The sequence below is a fragment of the Nannobrachium achirus genome (assembly GCF_963921795.1).
Source record: "Nannobrachium achirus genome assembly, chromosome: 17".
NCBI classification, from domain to species: Eukaryota; Metazoa; Chordata; class Actinopteri; order Myctophiformes; family Myctophidae; genus Nannobrachium; species Nannobrachium achirus.
The window spans coordinates 39,788,259-39,795,641 of NC_137824.1; the positions used below are offsets into that span (position 1 = coordinate 39,788,259).

Below are 7,383 nucleotides of genomic sequence, written 5' to 3' on the forward strand. Positions count from 1 at the left end.
AACATCTCTGGTTAAAGACCACATAAAGTATGCAGTTTAAGGGACAGTAAGGTGTCTTTACAGCTAGGGACATCTGAATGTTTATGAAATTAAATTAGTTTGGATCATAGCATTCATTCGACTATCAGTGTCTCTCTTGAATGTAATGGTAGTTACAGGTAAGCATGAGCATTCAGTTAATCTTGGATGTGAACAAGACCAGTATAACGGGGGAGTTTATTGGCATGGACATAGTGAACAAGGTATCTAGCAAGAATGTCAAAGTTCCTTGATAAGCAACCCCTGAGGACACTAGCCACTTCATTGGTCCAGCGTACCATTACATTGGCTCAACAAAAAACTAAAGATAGGCCGCAACAGTGCCGATTATAAATGAATGTGGGTTGTCCTTAAAGTCCAAGACCATTTCAATTTCAATGTTTTGAATCCTAAATAAGAGCTAGTGTATCTAATCTGAAATGACAGGAACTTAGAGGACAAGTAGGCCTATATTCCTTCAGTGGGGGTATAACAAAATGCATTGTGGCCTAAACTCTGGCGATAAAGAGAGAAAGACAGACAGACAGATAGGCACACCATGATGCTTATCTAACAGTACACAGCAGAATGCTGTGACAATGACCTCTGAATCTTGCCTAGAGTCCATGATTAAAGGCATATCATTCAGCCACAGAAGGGCTTACATAGGCTAGAAATGGCTAACTGTTAATGGAAAGGTCTTGACCTCAGCTGTAATAGGTCATTGTTGAACATCTATGGGACACCATCAAATGGGGTATACCCATTTAAAGATAAAAACAACATATCCCATAATATCTCCTGAGTCCTGGCACAGGGATCATCAATGTCTGTACATTGACACATGTGGCGAGACTTGCCTTTGACCATGGTAGATTTTAGATTTTGTTTTTAAATAACAATGTTGTAATTTTGATCATGAGACTAAATTTCTGTCCCAGTCTCCAGGGTTTCTTCAGGATATGTATGACACTATATTCCACTAGTACAGTGGTTCTCAATTTATTTGTATTATTATTATTTTTAAGGACCCATAACTCTGAGAGTGTTTATGGGTCCATTTGGTTCCATACACTCTCAGAGTTACAGACCTGTAATGTTCGATTTGGACCGCATTCAAGGAACTTTGAGGTCCCTCTCAACCTGCTTTGAGAACCACTGTGCTAGTAGACATTTGAGACTGGCTCTTTGTGTGCTACTGGTAACATTATTGTCCACTCCATGGCAAAAATATCATTCAGACAAAAATGTCCACCGCAAGCCAGCCTGGGGTATCCACAGTTTAATACCGCATACTATTAACTATGAAGTTTATCAATGTAAAACATTATAGATGTGACATAGAACAAAGTGTACAAATCAGCCCAACATACACAACCCATTATGGACGGGAACCCCTGTTTTATCCCTCAGGCGTTTTTTTCTGAAAACTTAGGTCAGGCTTTAGAAGGTATCGACCTTATGTCTTAATGGTTTAAAAACAGTAAAGATATATGGAATGGCAACCTGATATTAACTGCATTTGTTCTCGAAGTGGGGTCCTTGAGGGAGTTCCAGGGGGTCCCCTGCTAAATGATAGTTAGGAATGAAATGGACCCTTATGGGTAACTCATAGAGTGTACAAATGGAACCAAAATGGACCCATTAACATTGATTTTACAATAAATTGGGGTCTCAGATAGAAATGCCATAAAATGGAGGTCCGTACTTAGACTAATGCATGTCAAACTGGGGTTCTTGCAATTAAAATAGTTGAGAATCACTGCTTGACTCATCAAAATCTTCTCTAATGGAAATGTTTCTTCTTTGAAATGTTTGAGATCCACTACCATACTGTATTCCTCAATGCTTCAGAAGCTTAATATAAAACTATCCTGCTTGAAATGAGTATAATACAATAAAAACATCATCCTGACGTCAACCTGACGTTGGGATAATACGTTGAACAGACGTTGGTTATTGGTTAGTTACCAACACAACCTAAAACCAACCAAATATCAACGTCTGATGATGTTAGACTTCAACGTTATGTGGTTGTTAGTAAAATAATGTTGGGCAGACATTGGTTATACAAGCAAATTATCATCTGTAATTAAATCTGATTAAAACACATTTTAATGCCTATCTTTTGGGATATTATAGTTTGGAGGAAACATATGAAAGATGAAGGGAGCCATCTTTGTAGTTACAGAGAGGAACACAATATATGTGTGTTTATGGAAAGCAGTTTGAAAATCAACTACACTGCCCACAATGCAATTGCAAATGCCTGATTGGCTGTGTGTCATGTGACTGTGATGTGGCCAGCTACCACTGGCTCTGCTGAGAGCACACCCCCACTTTGAATCCAAACAGCCCACAGCAGTTACATTTGTCACCAACAGCAAGCATTGAGAGCTGCTTGTCTAAAAGTGATTTAAGATAAAAACTAAACTAAATAAAATCACTGTTGATTGTTGAACAGGAAGATAGGTTGCTGCCAGTCTATTTGTGGGATTAAATCTACATTATGGAGACTTTTTGCACACAGAGAAGGAGTTTTGGAGCAGGGAGATGACACAGGTATGTAAAGCTATTTTAATTGATTGCTTTTGCTTCCAGTACTTTTTACAACTTCACTATTTACAATTCATACTCCAGTGTTTTCAGCCCTTTTCATGTCAAGGACCCCAAAATCCAAAATGACTATTTGGCTGCAGACCCCTTTTAATATGTGACAGGAACCCTCATTCCTGTAAAAAAGTTTCCATTATATAATGTTTCCAAGGTCCATTATTTATTCAGCAGTTAAATAGTGTTATTGTGACAGTAATCATTGCTATTTATATAGTGTTTGTTTAGTAATGTTAGGTTGGTTCCAGCCTTCCAGGTGGTCCCCAGCTAAATGATGGGGAGTTGATAACCAAATGGACCCCTATAGATCTTTTAATTACTGTAAAATCAAACCAAATGTACAAGCTAAATTATTTTTTACACATGATCTGTATTCCTAAATTATTAGGTATGAGACTGAGAGGCTAAATCTCACTAAATGGTGGTCCATGGCTCAAATGCATAATTGACAAACACCAATTTTGTGCCATGGTTCTCAAAGTGGGAGTGGGAGCTAGAAGTGATTAACAGGAGTGTGTGTGTGTGTGTGTGTGTGTGTGTGTGTGTGTGTGTGTGTGTGTGTGTGTGTGTGTGTGTGTGTGTGTGTGTGTGTGTGTGTGTGGTACATGGCTCATTTGTAATGTATTTTGTAGTCTTTCAACTTTTGTTTTTCTTCTGTCAACAGAAAATTCCAACGTCGAAAAGAAAACCAGTCTATGCAATATGGTAGGTTAAGTCTCCTCTTACCACCCTTTAGCAAAGTCATTTTTAATCCAGGAAATCCAGTAGTAATCCACAATAGGAAAATAAAAGGTATCTTCATCCTGTGGTATAATATCCAAGATCCAATATAGAATACAGCATGACTTTTGCATGAGACTTCTCCTTCTCTTCTTACCCTGTACTGCCAAAGCTGCACTTCACAGGTGTTACAAACACGTCTGAATGCCAATCTACTGCAGCCAATCACTGCAGGAACTAGTCAAGTACTAAATAATATACTGTACATGCTCATATTATGCAATGTGTTCTTGTAGATAATTTTGTGTCTAATGCAACATTGTTGTTTGATGGAGTATGATAAAATCTAACCTATTCATTTCCTTTTTCACTCTCTCTCTGTTACATGAGGTGTCTCTGTGGTGGTATGAGGTGATCCTGGGAGCTAAGCCAACCAGGTAATTTACTTAATTAATAATGATTTATTTGAACTGAGAAGCCATTCTACAGCCTCACATTGTGTGTGCTTGTAGATCAGCTATTTTTGTGACTTCGGTCCATTATATCTCCCCTTTAATGATTGAATGATTGCACTCTCCCACAGTAATAAGGAAAAGAAAAAACAACACATGTTGACCATTTTTACACTTTGTTAATTTTAAGCTCAGTGTCAGGGAAGCCCACAATGAGAGTAAATGCCAGCAGAACAATATTGCAAGCCATTTTGGCAAAACCTTGATCGGCGCTACCCACACGTTAGGTTGTGTAGCTCATGCCTCGAATGCCCGATGCTTACAAGCTGTACTTTGTTGTAAAGGTGACGAATCAATGATAAAAATGATATAAAACAATACAAATTGGTATTATTAAAGGGGAGATAATGGACCGAAGTCAAGTTTCCTTTCTTTTTGTGCTGATTTTATTTCCTTTCTCTCTGTGTCTCAGGTGCCGTACGTTGGGTGGCTGCTTGTTCTTGTGACGCAGTGTCCAGTCCTGTCTTATGTGGAAGCAAACATGTATGAACTAGTCACTAGTCTGTTTTCACTTCTCCCTCTCTCTCTCTCTCAGGTGTCTGCTGTGCTTGTCCCGCCTTTCCTTTGGGATAGACATGGTGGTTTCTACTCTTGGGAGATAACAACCAGGTAGTCTGATCATTGTTTTGTACTAAATAGCCAATCTACAAACTGTTGTGCGATGGAAAATTATAACGCTTTGATTGGGTGTCTAACCTCTCTTTCTCTCTCAGGTGGCGTGACGTGTCTGATAGTCCTTTCGGACCTGGTGCCAGTGGTTGACAGGATAGAGGATGGAGAGAGGAGCAACATCTCTGTGATGACCAAGCTTTTAAGACCTTGGTAGGCTTTATATGAGTCACAGTATAAAGTGCATGTTTCAACATGGAAGAAGAGGAGGTTCGCACACTGTTCCAGAGCTCCGGTAAATAGTTATTATTCTATCCTAATAAACTATTTACTGGAGCTCTGGAACAGTGTGTGAACCTCCTCCTTCCATGGTGTGTATATTATATATTCCTTGGTTCGGCACCTGTAAATCTTTGGAGATGTGCTTGCTTCCCTCTCTGCATGTTTCAACATACAATATGAATTAACCCTTGTGTGATGTGGTTTTCAGTGTCTGCATAATTATTTGTTTAATTATTCTAGGCGATGGCCTGTCTGCATGTTTTCATTTTTTCGCAGCTTAACCACTGGAACCCCCTCTTATGACAATGTCATGATATGTGAAAATTATGTGAAAATAAATAAATACAATTTTGCATGAATGTAGCTTATAGACCTGCTGTTGCTGAGCAGATTTGGTGTAGAGGGTTTAAAAAAGCGGACCACCCTGGGCCACCTGATCAACAAGGGATCAAGAGATTATATGCCATGTTTACAAAAGAACCTTACCCTACTATATTGTTCACAAAAATGTAATATGTTTTTCTTCAGGCTCTTCGGTAACCACATGAAGGGGGAAAAGGAAGGTGGCTTTGGAGAAGACTGATGTATTTTAGAGCAATACAAGGTAACTTCATGTTGACCAAGGACAGACAATTGGCACACACCAATCTGTAAATAATGTAATTGGGCAAAACATGTCCTTCCCTTTGATACAATGGCAAGTGTCTTTGATTTGGTGTCTAACCCAGGGGGTTTCAAACATTTTTGACTCGGGTCACCTCGCCCCTGTAAATAATATTTTAATCCACAGCACCCTTGAAGTACACTGTAAATATTTTGAATCTTACACCATTGGAGAAATATCAGTTTCCATTAGAACTGACTGAAAATAACTTAATACTTTATGTTTAACCACTTGAACCCCAGCATCCCTATTCTGGGAGGAAGGTTCACCAAAAATAGCCGATCTACAAGCTCACAGCGCGTCGTGACATGTTGTGAGCTTGTAGATCTGCTATTTTTGCAGAAGAGAGTTGGCCGTAGATGGAAAAATAACTCCTCACAAATCAGGTCAGTTTTACTTAGTGAACTGATATTGATGTAGTGATATTGATGATCAGATTATTCTGAGACACCCCTGGACTGGCATCAAGGCACCCTAGGGTACCCACTTTAGGAAACCCTGGTCTAACCTATTTCCTTCTTTCTTCTCTCTCTCTTAGCTGGCGTGATGTGTCTGCTTGGGTCCAGTCGTTGAGAGGATGGAGAGAAGAAGCACCTCTGTGACCAAGCTTTTTAAGTAAGTAAGAAGTAATGCACAGCATAACACAGTATAAGGTTTGGGTGTTCTGTGGTTTTCAGTGTCTTACAATTTAATTCTTCTGGGTGAGGGCCTGCTTAACCAACTGAACTCTTGTTATTTTAAGGTTATGAGGGTGAACATGATGTGAAGTTTTCAAGTTTTTGTATGCATTGTGACCTTGTAGACACACCTGTAAATAATTTAATTTGCAAAACATGACAATGTGGTGGTGTAAGGTTATGACAGCATGTTACATATTTTGTATTCTCTTTTTCTACAGATGCCGTCATGACGTTCAACCCAGAAGCAGAGGACAACCTAAAGCAGCAGAGGCGGGAGACACAGGGGAACTGTCCATTTCAAGAGGGACACTATGGACTGATATAACTTGAATTAGTTCTGGTTGGACCTAAAACCTGGTAGCTCACTGGACATGCAGGCAAGAGGAGGCAGCGGGGGACACAAACGCATGCACTCAGAACTGATTGAACTGACACTGTGAATTCTGGGGGATCTTGGTAGTTCTGTTTGGACCTACAGTTTAATCTGGCAACTCACCGGAATACATTTTTTAAATTATTTTTTGTAGTTGTGAACTCACCGGAATATATTTTTTTAAATAATTTTTGTTGTTGTTGTGAACTCACTGGATTATATTTTTTAATTATTATATTTTTGTTGTGAACACACCGGAATATATTTTATTAATAATTTTGTTGTTGTTGTGGGACATATGCAAGTAAAAAGGAAACTGTCTGGAAGTTCTCTCTGAGGTAGGCTGTGCTATTATTTCATGTATTTCTTTATTTGTCCAGTGTTAAGGTAAAAAAAAGGTGAACTGTTATGTTCTTTTCTGGATCAAGCTTAATCAGACCTAGTGACTGCTGTGTGAGCTACCCTCTATTCACTATTCAGTACTTGACACAATTTGGTGTCATACTGTCATATGTCTGGAAGTTGATGTGATGTTAGCGTTGGTTTTCACGCCCTCTGATGTTTTGCATTTCCAACTTTGGTCATTGATGTCAACCTAATGTTGGGTTTTGACAGCAATGCACCTCTTGCTTACATGTCTAACCAACATTGGAGGATGACGTCTTGCCAACGTTGGGTTATGTTCATTTAACCAAATTAGAACTTGTATCCAAATTTGGAGTTGAACCAGTAATCGTCTACATAACATCTGAGATTAACATCAAGCTGACGTTGGATTATGTCAGTCCAATTTTATTCAACTAAAATAACTTTTATCCAACGTTAGGAGACCAACCAAAATTCAATGTCAAGATAACATCAGATGCTTACATCAAATCAATGTTTGCCTTATGACGTCAATCCGATTTACTT

At 38.9% G+C, this 7,383-nt stretch overlaps 1 long non-coding RNA gene across 2 annotated transcripts; it reads left to right on the plus strand.

The window, feature by feature from the left end:
* Nucleotides 1–2,479: 2,479 nt before the first annotated feature.
* LOC308301725 lies at nt 2,480–6,801 on the plus strand. Of its 2 annotated transcripts, XR_013962907.1 has the most exons (8): nt 2,480–2,580; nt 3,296–3,336; nt 3,742–3,788; nt 4,399–4,472; nt 4,577–4,685; nt 5,283–5,358; nt 5,957–6,033; nt 6,317–6,801. It is a non-coding gene; the product is annotated as an uncharacterized lncRNA (long non-coding RNA). The 2 variants fall into 2 exon arrangements; XR_013962908.1 differs by lacking the exons at nt 2,480–2,580; nt 3,296–3,336 and having other exon boundaries at nt 3,384–3,788.
* The last annotated feature ends 582 nt before the right edge of the window (nt 6,802–7,383 follow it).